Here is a 13188-nt window from a genome sequence, read left to right on the forward strand (position 1 = left end):
CTTCTGCTGGGATTGGGTGTCTGGTGGTACCTTCTATTAGAGCCCCTATTGGTTCAACCAACGGCTTGCTGCTCACCTGAGTACACTAGTGCAATTAAGGAAGCCGCACAATGCCCAATGAGGAATCTGGGCTTCCCGTGTATTCATCCAAATCAGATCCATGAGAAAGTTATGGACACGTTCATGAAATCGGAAGTCTTTGATCCTCTCCAGCTCAAACCCGATAATCGAACAGTAGCTTTAGCAGTAATGGTTGGCATTATTGCTCTAAGCCTTGCCCTAATTAGGGGAATAAATGATAGAGCAAGGGATTATGCTATGAAATACTAAATAAGCATAAGGTTGAAGTTCTTCCACATATTTTGCGCATTGCTGCGGTGAACAGGCGTATACTTTCATTTTTTAATGATATTAGAAAATTTCCTAGCAGAAGTAGAGTTGTCGTGCCTTTCGCTATGGTATTTTCTCATACTCCATATGTTTTCAGAAAAACTTAATGGTTCATTTTCTGTGTCATTTTTCAAAATTAATTCATTTGACCACGCCTGAAACTTTTTAAGTTGAAATCTCTTTCTCAATCTGACATGTTCTTTTTTGGGCTTCTCCATGAATTGACTCACAACACTTCAAGCATATGCAATGTCCGGTTAAGCAATTGTAAGGTATATCAACGGTCATAATCAATCTCCTATACACTGTAACATCAATAAGATCACCATCCATGTCATGAGTCAAACCGTGATTTTGTTCAATAGGAAATTGACATGGTTTGCATCCCATCATTCAACTTTTTTGATAAAACATCCAATGCATACTTCTGAGGAAAAGACCACTGTTTGATCTTGCCACTTCGATGCCCAGAAAAGATTGAAACTTTCCAAGATCTTTTATATTTCATTTCTCTCTTAGCTGCTTTTTTAGATCTGAGATAGCTTCTGCATCATCCCTAGTAACTACCTTGTCATTGACATAGACAATAAGAATAGCTATACCTGAGTTTGTCTTCTTAGTAATGAGCGAATAGTCCAACGCAGCACGCTTGAAACCAGCTCCTTCAACAACCTCATTAAATTTCACGAACCATGCATGAGGAGGTTGTTTCAAACCATAAATAGCCTTTTTAAGACAACACACCGGGTTACAATTTCCATCAACCTAGATTCCCTCCGGTTGACGCATGTACACTTCTTCTTTCAAGTCCCCCCCTTATAGTCAATTGAAATGCATTCTTCACGTCGAGTTGATGAAGACCCCATCCTTTCACGGCAGTAATAGACAGGATGCATTTGACAGACGTCATTTTGGCAAAAGGGGTAAACGTTTCATCATAGTCAACTCCATGCTCTTGAGCATTCCCCTTTGCTACAAGTCGAGCCTTATGCCTTTAAATCGACCCATCAACTAGATACTTTATACACCCGGCAGGGGCTGAGACAAGAGTAGGAGCAGCGCCAAAAGTGGAAAGGTAGGAACAAAGCTAGTTGTGGTTTAAGTTCCTTATCCAGACTCGTACCCTTTAGCTTCCCTTCGTACGGTTATAGACCTAGAAGTAAAGGCAGGAGCATCCCTTCCATTTTGAGAGCTAGAAGCAGGAGAGCTTGTTGTTTACCCATAAGCATGAAAGGTCTAGCATCAGTCATTTCAGCAAGTGGTTAATCAAGTGATTCTGTAAATGAAGCATACTTTGCTCTCGCACCCCCCCCCCCCCCCCAAATAGATAGTTGCTTCGATCGGCCTAACCCCCATTGAGAGAGAGGAATGGATTCTATATACTCTTTTTTGAGTGAGGGGAATTTGGCACTTTGACACGGCTACTACGGTCATTATAGAAACTCTCTTCCTCTTTGACAAGCGAGTCAAGATCTTCTTCATCGGATCACAGAAGGGCTTAAGGGTATATCAGCAACAGGGATTTTCTCCGGCCTGCCGAGCGAAAAGACTCACAGTCCACCGACTTACAGGTAAAGGTATAAGAAGATATTTGATCCAGTTAATAAGTAGCTAAAAGGGGCAGAAGAGTAAGGAAGAAGTTCTATCTGATGAATTGGGAGGATACCGGAGCACATCATGTTCGAATCCGGGTTAGAAGCAAATGCGGCCTCCTTTGCCCCCCCATGTGCTAAGAATAAGAGGAGCCAGAAAGTGAAAGTCATTTCAGCTTCTCAACACATTGCTTATGTGAAGATTAGTGAAGATGGAATGTGGGGAGAACTGAAGGAAGCCTTGAAAGGTCCTATTATTCCCTAAGCACCTTAAGGGCCAAGAGAAACGGGAAGTTAGCATATTCAAATGGAATTTTTCTTTTGCCATCCACTTTTATCTCTTCATCCCGTTTTAAAAAGTGAGTTTTGTCTTATTGTTAAAGTATAGATGTGATTAGAGAAAAACCTAAGATAAAAGGTCTCTCTACTACCATCTATCATCTAACTCTCTAAATTCAAGCTTTTATTAAAGAGAATAGGCCTTTCAGAGTCTTCTCTTCGATAAGCAAGGTATTAGAGTTAAGAGCTACTACTACTTATATTATAACTCTTAAGGTAAAACACCTTAAACAGATTAAAGGAACTAGTAGAACTCATAACAAGAAACCCTAAGGGAGGTAGAGGGTCCTTGAAAATCCCCATGTTTTTTATTAGGGTTTGATGGAGCATCCTCTTGAGGCACTGTCATTTTTCCTGGGTCTATAAGATTGTCGGATCTTATGCTTAAGAATTCCAGCAGTAATAAGTTAATGCCCTGGACCGTCAATGGAAAGCACAATAGACTGACATGTTCTAGTAAGGCGGGACTGGATCTGGCATTGGCTTTGGTGTCAGGAGCTGAATAAGGCCTTTGTTTGTCCAGTAGCAACGGAAGGATCTGGCTCAAAGAAAGGTAGCTTTAATGGGGTGAACTGGCGAAGAGCTCGCTTGTTATTCCCATCATTGTAATTATTTGTAATTATGAGGGACTTGCTTGGTTCTCTGACTTGGTTCTGGCTTTGATTTTTCTTTACCCCTATCTAGTGACGGTTAGCATTCTGATTCTAACGACTGTGATTGTTTTGCCCAGCTGTTGGGGTTGGTTGTTGTTGGGATTGTTGCTGAGAAGCTCATCTTCATGGGTGCAACCTAATTAACTTCATCATCTCGATGACTGGCATTATTGTTATATTTACTGCGATTATAACTCTTGTTGTTGTTCCATTTCTTCTTTCTGGAAGAAGGGTTTCCGCTACTATCAAATTGCGAAGAAGACGAGGTTGTTGCTGCTGAGCCCACTATTCAAAGCACCTCTTGGGCTTTGAATACTAGAGAGTAATCCAAACAATTTCCCCTTATAATCAAAGACGAAGGCTTATAAAAGTTGCCCAGAGTTATATAACGAGGAGCAGCAGTGGTTTTGAATAGAATGTCCATATGGTCTGCTTCTGGAATTGGTGGGGAGATTTTTGCTGCGACAGCCCGCCATCGCCCTATATAGGTAGCGAAAGTCTCATTTGGCTTTCGATGCAGCACTTCTAGGTCAACCCTATCTTGTGACAGGTGGGCGCCATGCTCATGTTATAGCAAAACTGCTGCTGGAATTTGGCTCCCCAAACATTGACCCCAATTAGCTATAAGTCCCGGGGCCAATGACGTGAACCAATCCAGCGCTGGTCCTTCTAAGCCCTTCTGAAATAGTTTGATGAGAATGGGATTGTCGTCATGGAATTCAGGGCATGCAGAATGACAGTAAGGGCACCAACCGTTAGGGTTGCCCATGCCATCATACTTGTGAAAGTTAGGCGGGGTATACCCTTGTGGTAACCTGGCTGATGGGAAGAGATAGAAAGAACTTCAACCCCTAGATAGTAAGGATTGTTACATCGGTTCCTTTTTAATTGTCTCCGGTTTCTGGGTTTTGAGCTACTACAGCTGCTGCCACAAGAGAGGGTCCACCTAATTGGAACGCTGTGAGAGGCGTAGCTGGACCGCTTCGAACTCAGCATTTTATCTCCAACTCGGCGTACCAACGGATAGCATGCACTGGTACTGCATTGCCACGACGGCCGCAGGCATGGGAATCTTCGAAACCCTGCCGTGTACGAAAGGTTGAGCTAACCTTACCCTTGTCCAGTAACCATTCTGAAGGGGGTTCGAGTAGCAAAGGAGATTTTAAGATCATCTAACTTCGTACGAGGAACTCCCCTGGGGCGGCTACCGCGAGATAGGTTGACCCTTGGAACAAATTCTGATTCGCACTAAAGGATTTTTTGTACACAAAGGCTATGATTCGCTAGCGCAATTCCTCAAGCTAAGGAGAATACCTAGTCGTCTTGGGTTGACCGCCTTGCCGGAGCTTAAAATTGGGTGGATGGTATGGCTCATGCATCTCGCATATGTGTGACATGATCACTTAGCGCCCTAGCGATATCAAGGCTATGGCCTTCACAGGTTCATCATAGATAGCTAGATGGGATACTGAAAATATTTTGTTCTAGCACTGTGGGCACATAGGATGTCCTTGGGTGAGAGTCCCAGAATCCTCTTGGTACTAGAGGATACTCCAACATTTAGACTGAGTGGATACATGAGCGCTCGAGTGCCGAATACCAGTAGGCGGCATCTCCCACTATGTTGTGGTCTGTTAGGAAGGGGTGTGGCCTTATCTACCCAAGTGAGGGGGTTATAAGCTAGACTGAGTATGACCAGCTTGTAAATGGGTCCGCTATTGACGAGCATGGTAGGTATTGGCAGACTGCTGGCTAGGCAGATGGTGAGGTCTTTTCCACTCGCTGGTTGTGCAGCTAGGGAGGTTGCACCATTATGGAGTGTATTAGACCCCGGTGATATCTCAGAGATGAGCTATACTGATATGTGGACTTACTGAGTAGGAATTGTGTACTCAGCATTTGACTCATTCATTCATACATTCACTATCCACTCGGGCTGGTGATGCACAATCAAGTCATCGTGTGTACTTTTGCAATGGCCAGGATTTCGGTTGGGGTGCATGACCAACCTGAGATCAGGAGTTTACCACATTGAGTCTAGCTATCCAAATTTAGGTATGAGATTTTGGATAGAAGTCCCTTGTGATGGACCCCATAGCCTGTGATACTACGTGCTATCATCCTGACTTCACACTCCAGCATGGTCATTTCATTCTCACCACATATTGTATTACATCCGCAATATATAGCATTTTGGTTTGATATGTTTCTTCATTTATATGGCCTAGATGAGGTTGACGATATTTGTGAACTCATCAGGATTTACATATTGCATTGCATCCTTAGTATATGATATTAGGCTTATTATGTATCTGCATTGTATAGTTGATCGACATTGCTTCCTCAGTATATGGTATCAGTTTATTATGTTTTTGCATCTCATAGCCTGGATAAGGCTGATGGTATTTATGGACTTACCAACATGTTTCCATATTGCTCTGATATTGCATACTTGGCACTTACCTTGAGCACATACTTACACCACCCTCTAAGCTTTATATAAGCTTTTGCATGATAGATGCGTGCAGGTGGCGTTAGGTCGCAGCAGGGTTGAGCTTGGAGTGTACAACTGTCTTCTGGAGCTTTGATTTTTGATATATGTATTTTCCCTTTCAGCATTGTATTCAACTATTTATTTTAGTAGATTTGTGATGATGATGTTGCCTTTGTGATTTGGGTAAACTTGTGGTTATACTTCTTACGAGATAAATGTATGTTAAAAAATCCTCTTTGTAGGATCCCAAAATCAGAATCTAGCGTATGGGTGCCGAGAGCCGAGAATGGGGTAATACGGAGGCTGTCGACACCAAATTCGGTGATCGGGAAATCTGTGAGCCCGATTTCCGAGTTTGGGGCGTTACGGACGGTGTGGATGAAGCACCTACATCATGGTGTGGCCCGTCAGGCGAATGACCTGGATATAACATGTACCCCATGTGGGACTCACCATCCTTGCTACTGGATGGTGGAGTCACACGTGGGAAAAATCAAGGTGGGTCCACACGTGTGGCCCACTAGAGCTTTGGATCGAGCAGATATTTGTGTTTTCTCCACCGTCCAGACCTGCTGGACGGTGAGGATGGATGTGCAGCAGGTGGGTTTTCATTGTCCAGTCCACTGGACGGTGTGAATGGGATAGGTACATCAGGTGAGTCCCACATGTGCCCCACCAGCATAGGATAAAAGCTAATATTTGTGTTTTCCCTACTCCCATCCAGGCGTGCTGAACATCCAGCGGGCATACAGCCTGGATGGAATACATCATCAAGGTGGCCCCATGTCCGGCCAAATGGGCAGACGGTTTGGATGTCTGGACACATTAGGTGGGTCACACACCACTGCAAGAGAGAGAGAGAGAGAGAGAGAGAAATCGAGAGATGGAGCGCTCCGCCACTATGAGCCCTCCTTGGTTACAAAACATACATCAAAGGGGGTCCCAAATATGATCCACACCATAATCGATAGGCCCCACTTGGTCCATCACAAAAATCACAATCTAATCCTATAAACACCCACCGATTGCTAATCTTCTTGGTTTTATAGCTTCCTTAGCTCTTTGGCTTCAACTTTAATGTAGGAAGATGTGGATCGAAGGGTGGAGATGGGAGTTTAAGGGTAGGAAGTGAGCCACACACTAGGCTCTCCTTTCTCTCCTTAGAGCTTGGATAGTCCTCTCTCTTGGGATTTGCTTGGAATAGAGTGAGAAATGAGAGAGGGAGGAGTGGTGATGAGATGAAAAAGGATGGGTGATGAGTGTTGGGTGTTATGGCTTGTATAAGAGAGTGACATGAGAGGCATGGGTTGTGTTGACTCTTAGGTGAGAGAGGGATGGGTGTTATACTTGATTGATTGATGGGATTGATTTGATAGATTGTAGAGATTCTCTTCTCGGGATTTACAACTTGCGGCATTTCTCAAAATAAACGCGGGCCCACAACTTTTGGCCTGGGTATCGCATAGGTGTGCAAGACAAGACGTTGGAATAGTAGCGACGGCGCGGTTGCTAGGGTACAAGTCTCGAGTCAAGTTGACTCAGATCTATGAGATGCAACTTAGGGCTGTGCACAAACGACAATTACAGGTCGCGGGTCCTGAAATTCGACGGGGAGGATCGCGGAAGTCTATGGAATGGTACAGGATAGGATACGGGCCTTACAAAGACCACTTACAACAAAGATTGGAAAATAGGTTCATCAAGAGAAGCACCAGCTAGTTGAAGGAGAAGGTGGAAAATGAAATAAAAAAGTGATTTTCCCCCCTTTATTGTGCAAACCCGCGATCCTCAACTAGTCAAGCATGTCCTCGACCCGTCGAAGGTCGTCTAGTCAGGGATGTACTCGACTCGTCGAGCAGGCCACAAATTTGAAATTTTAATTTTATTTACATGTTATGCATTTAAACATTATAAACATATAATAATTTAAAAAATGCATAAACAACATGATTAATTAATTAAAAGTATACAAACCAATATCATGCTTTAATTTGGAAAATCTATTCTTGTTGAGCTGTTTTGTCATTATGTTTGCAAGTTACTTCTTAGTTTGAATATATTCTAATGCAATACTCTTGTCCTCAACTAATTCTTGAATATAATGGTATTGAATTTGATATGTTTCATACGAGAATGTTGAATAGGATTTCTTAAAATATTAATTGCTCTCGAGTTATTACAACATAATGTCATTGTATCTTGCACAATACCATAATCAGCTAACATTCTTTTCATCCACATCAGTTGGGTGCAAGCATTACTAGCTGCGATATATTTAGCTTCAACTGTTGACAGAGATACAGAGTTCTGTTTCTTGTCGAGCAAGGAAACTAAACAGTTCCCTACGTAGAAACATCCACCACTGCTATCGTCAATATTTCCTGCCCAGTTTGCATCAATATATCCAGCAATTTGTAAAATTGTATTATGTGGATACTATAGACCTAAGTTTGCACTACTTGCGACATAACTGATTATCCATTTTACAGCAATTAGATGTGATTCCTTAGGATCAGATTGATATCTAGCACATATTCCAACACTAAAAGCAATATCAGGTTACTAGCAGTTAAGTATAGAAGACTACCAATCATACTCCGATATAGACGGGAGTCTATACTTTTACCTGATTCATCCTTAAAGAGTTTGAGAGTTGTTCTCATACAATATTAAACTTTTTCCTATTCTCAAACATAAATCTCTTTATAAGATTCAAGGCATACTTGGTTTGTGAGATGAATATACCATCTTCATGTTGTTTTACTTATAATCTAAGAAAGTAATTTAATTCTCCAACCATAATCATTTCAAACTTAGATTTCATTAGATTTGCAAACTCAATATACAAGTTAGAGCATGTAGATCCATAAATAATATCGTCAACATAGATCTGAACTATCATCTATGATCATTATATTTCTTGACGAATAAGGTTCAATCAACACTTCCCATGATAAAGTTGTGACTAATTAAGAATTTAGTCAGTTTTTCATACAATGCCCAGGGAATTTGTTTCAGACCGTAATGTGCCTTTTTAAGACGGTACACATGATTTGATAGTTTGGGGTCCTCAAAACCCTTAGGTTGTTCAACATATACTTCCTTATGTAGGTCACCATTTAGAAATGTGCTTTTGACATCCATTTGATATATTTTGAATTTCTTATGACATGCAATTGAAATAAATAATCTTATGGATTCAAGGCGCACAACTGGTGTAAAGGTTTCATCATAATCAATACCTTCTATCTGAGTGTATCCTTGTACAACCAATCGTGCCTTGTTTCTATAATATTCCCAATTTCATCAGATTTGTTCTTAAAGATCCATTTGGTTCAAATTACATGTTTATCAGAAGGTTTAGGAACCAAGTACCAAACATCATTTCTGACAAATTGATTTAACTCTTCTTGCATAAAACATATCCAATTTTCATCGGAAGCGCTTCATTTACATTTGTCGGTTCAATTTGATAAGTGAAGGAGACGTAATTACAGATATTTTCTAACTTTCTTCTTGTCTGAACACCAGTACGAGGGTTACCCAATATTTGATAAGTCGAATGGTCTTTAACTAATCTTAATTCAGTATTAACTGATTTAGATGAAGAGTCAGGTTTATCTATAATGTTGACTTCATCATCATATTATCTTAGATTAGGTGTGATCAGGTGATCGTCAATCACTACATTAATAGATTCTTGAATCACCCCTATTCTTTTGTTAAGAACATGGTATGCTCTACTATTTAGAGCATAACCCAAGAATATTCCCTCATCACTCTTGGCTTCGAACTTTCCTACATTTTCTCGGTCGCGTAAAATGAAACATTTACTTTCGAAAGTCTGAAAATATTTAACGGTCTGCTTCTTATTAAACCATAATTCATAAGTTATTTTATCGTTAGTTTTTCTAACATACACATGATTTATAATGTTGCAAGCAGTATTAACAACTTTAGCCCATAAGTTTTTCTATAAGTTCATGCTATTTAGCATTACATTGGCCATTTCTTGTAAAACTTTGTTCTCTCTTTTAACAACTCCATTTCGTTGAGGTGTTTTAGGAGCAGAGAACTCATGTGATATACCATGGTCATTACAGTACTTCTCAAAATTATTATTTTCAGACTTAATACCATGATCACTTCTAATTTTAATCAAAAGTACCTCTTTTTTTAGTCTGAATTCTTTTTAGAAATTTTCTGACTTCATTGAGAGTATCTGATTTGTAAGTGCTAGAATGTGTAAAGCACACCTTGTTTGTTAAATTCCGTTTAGACAAAACAGCTTATGAAATGGCCTTCTAGTGTGGATCAAGATGGAAAGTTCAAATTCTACTAAGATCAAGATGGAAAGTTCAAGTTCTATTAAAATCAAGATGTTAAGTTCAAGTTTTACTAAAGTTTTAATAGAAGATCAAGTTCCATCTAGAAATTCAAGCTCTATTGAAGAATCTAGTAAAAGATCAAGCTCCATAAAGTTCAAGCATCTAATCTACTTCAAAGCCATATATGTGTCAATAAGCGACATGTCCCTTAAAAATCTTACTTTTACAATTAATTTTAGAGAAGGAACAGTCACTATTGATCGCCACTTGATTTCAGCCTTGACTGAAATAACCGTCGTTGATGATGGCATTCCTATTGCCAATCTTATCGATAAAATGACTCATACTGAGCAACGAGCGATCACTCATAGACTATGTCGCTTTGAAGCTGAATGGAATCTGGTAATGCTCTCTGTGCCAAGCAGATGCTTCCTATTTTGAACAAGAAATAAGTGCATTTAATTTGTGAGATTATCTTATTCAAATATAACAGAGAAAGAGTACGTTAAGAACAATCATCATATTATTAATACTGAGTTCATTTACATCCTCGGGTGTCCCTTGATTCTAAGATAAGTTATCTAGAATATAGAAATTGACAAAGTTCAAATGTCGGATCCGGATGTCAAATTCGGAAACACTTCGACTCATGATTTGATAATCTTTTAAAAAGGAATATTGTGTGGATCCGATCAATTGTTTTCCCTTCTTAAAGCTTGGATAGAGGAAGAACTAAAGCCTAAGTATTTCGACAGCATTTCGACCCCTTATCATCACTGACTGCATAGCAGTCTGGTTGCGCGGGTCCACGCAACCAACATGGTTTGCCCGGGTTCGTGCAAGCCATGGGCTTCTCCACATTCCTACCTTTTGTCTTCTTTGTTACTCTGCACTTCTTCCAAAATCTTCAGTCCTCTTAAATGAGGGGGGAGGGGGGTATTTATAGGCTTCCACACGTGTGAAACCTCAATCTTAGTGCCAAGGGACCCACCTTTCTTTGATTCTGAACATCCATGGACAACAAGTCCAGAAATCAGTTGTGTGACCCCGCACAGCTGATATGGTTTGCACGGACCCACATAAAACTCCCTTTAAAGTACTTATTCTTCCTCATCTTCTGTTTCCTTCCATTCTTCACTTTTCATCTTCTTATGCTTCAATTCTTTCTTCTCTTTTTTATGCCTCAACAGATGCCCCCTTGATCCTTTCTTTATTTCTCAAGAAATCAAAGAATAAGGATCAATTTCACTCTGAAAGAACTTGTGCGGACTCGCGCAACCACCGCCAGTGTACTGTACTCAGCCACACGCACTATAAATACCTGGAACTTCATTCACTCTGCACTTACTTCCATTTTGCAAAGAACTTCTGTCTCTTCACTGAATCCCCGCGTAACTATTTTTGCTTGCGCGAACCCGTGCAACAGGTCTCCTGTCCGCGCAAAGGACTTCATTTGCACGAACCCGCGCAACCAGGACTTAGAAAAATTTTTCAGACACACCTTTTTCTTCTTTAAGACTTAAACTTTTCTTCACCATGGCCCGCATTAAATGAACATTTCGTGTCGTTGACCCACCAACTACACAACCCTCTTACTAAGATTTGCCAGACCCATCTTCTTTTCATCCTTCTCCATCCTCTAACCAGCCACAACCAAAGCTCACAAAAACCACTGCCCGCCATCCTACTTATTTCAAGGAGCCCGTACTCTCAACCTTTGATTTTATTGATCGCATTTCTTCACTACCGTCTCCTATTCATCGGGCAATTTCAATGAGAGACGTAGAACGACCTCCGAAGCATGGTCGTGAATACGATTGGGACGAGTGGTTAAAATTAACCGCCCACATTCACACTGACAACCAAAGATGTCCTACTCAAGAGGATACACCTCTTGCCTCTCGATCAAAGAAAACTCACCATAATAAAGCCAAAGAATTCGAAGAGAAGATAAAGGAGCATAACAAAAAGAAGCTCCAAAACTCATGGGAGATGGTCCGAGTGATTGAAGGCATCATGAAGTTTGACAACCCGCACTTAGAGGGTATGATTGTGATCCCTCTCAGTCTTCATCACCATCAATCCATGCTCAACTGTGAGCCAAGAGATCACATAGATGGAGAGAGACTGATGTACACTTCTTCTTCGTCGTCGAGAGAACCACGCATTCTCGAGGGGATCTTGCTAGTGCATAAGCCGAGGCAATGCATCGGCAAGGTCTACCCAATGATTTTCCTCACCCCTTCTCATAATCCTCACAACCTATTCCCCACATACTTCTACGAGACAGTTCAACAACATTTCCAAGACCGTGAGCCACTTTGGGGACCAGAGGAATTTTGAACGAGGGGTCTCCTAACTTCGCGCCGTTATTACTCAGATTGGGCGGAAGCTGTCTTGACCAAACATGCGAAGATGCTCATCAAGATAGGTTTATATAATGCCATAGAAGTTACATCCCAATACTTCTAAAAAGAGCCGACCGTGATAAAAGGCTTCCTTGACTACTGGTCTCCCACCACCAACTCCTTTCATTTGCCAGTGGGTGAGATGACCATCACGCTCTGGGATTTCCACCAAATAGTGGGCCTTCCACTGACAGGGAAGTTTTACGATGAGTTTTTCCCATCTAACAAGGAATTGGCGTTCATTTCTTCACCAGACCGCAAACCTTCCATCTTAGAAACCACCATCGAACTCTTCAAGGAAATGTCAAATTTTCCAAACATTCACAAGATTTCTCCTTTGCAATGGCTTGCACATTTCACTAGAGCTCTCAGGTGTTTTTAATTTTCATAAATAAACTGCTTTCTTCAATTGCACCCTTCTCTTGCTCACCCTTTACTTTTTCCTGCAGATTCCGTGATTGTCATTTTAGAGAGTTAATGGAGCTTCGTGCCAATATCAAAGAGAGAGCAGAGTACAGCTTATATGGAGAACTCATGGCCTTCTTAGCATATCGCCTAAGCTTGCAGTGCTTCCCAGTTCAAAATGGGTAGATGCCATTCGTCCCACGGTCTTTGTCGTTGCTGGCGCCTTGGCGGAAGGTCACAAGCATTCACTTGCACCTCTAGTATTATGCTCTATTTATAGAGCCCTTGGGGAGATAGCCACTCATGTTAAGAACCCTACCATCGGAGCTTCCTCATCATACACCCCATGGCATTATAATACTGGCTGGATGGGGGTCTATTTTCCTTGGACTTTTGAAGCGCTGGAGAAATCGTATGTTCATCCTTCGCACCTTCCACTCTGATTTTTTCAGCAAAGGGCCATGGCAAAAAGATCGTACAACTGGGTAGCCAAGAAGATTCGGGACACCGATCAAGTTGATTTCTTTCAATTTCATCTCCATCGCTATATTGAAGATATTGATATGGTAGATACCGCGA

Source organism: Magnolia sinica, chromosome 8 (genome assembly GCF_029962835.1).
Source record: "Magnolia sinica isolate HGM2019 chromosome 8, MsV1, whole genome shotgun sequence".
In the NCBI taxonomy this organism is placed as follows: domain Eukaryota; kingdom Viridiplantae; phylum Streptophyta; class Magnoliopsida; order Magnoliales; family Magnoliaceae; genus Magnolia; species Magnolia sinica.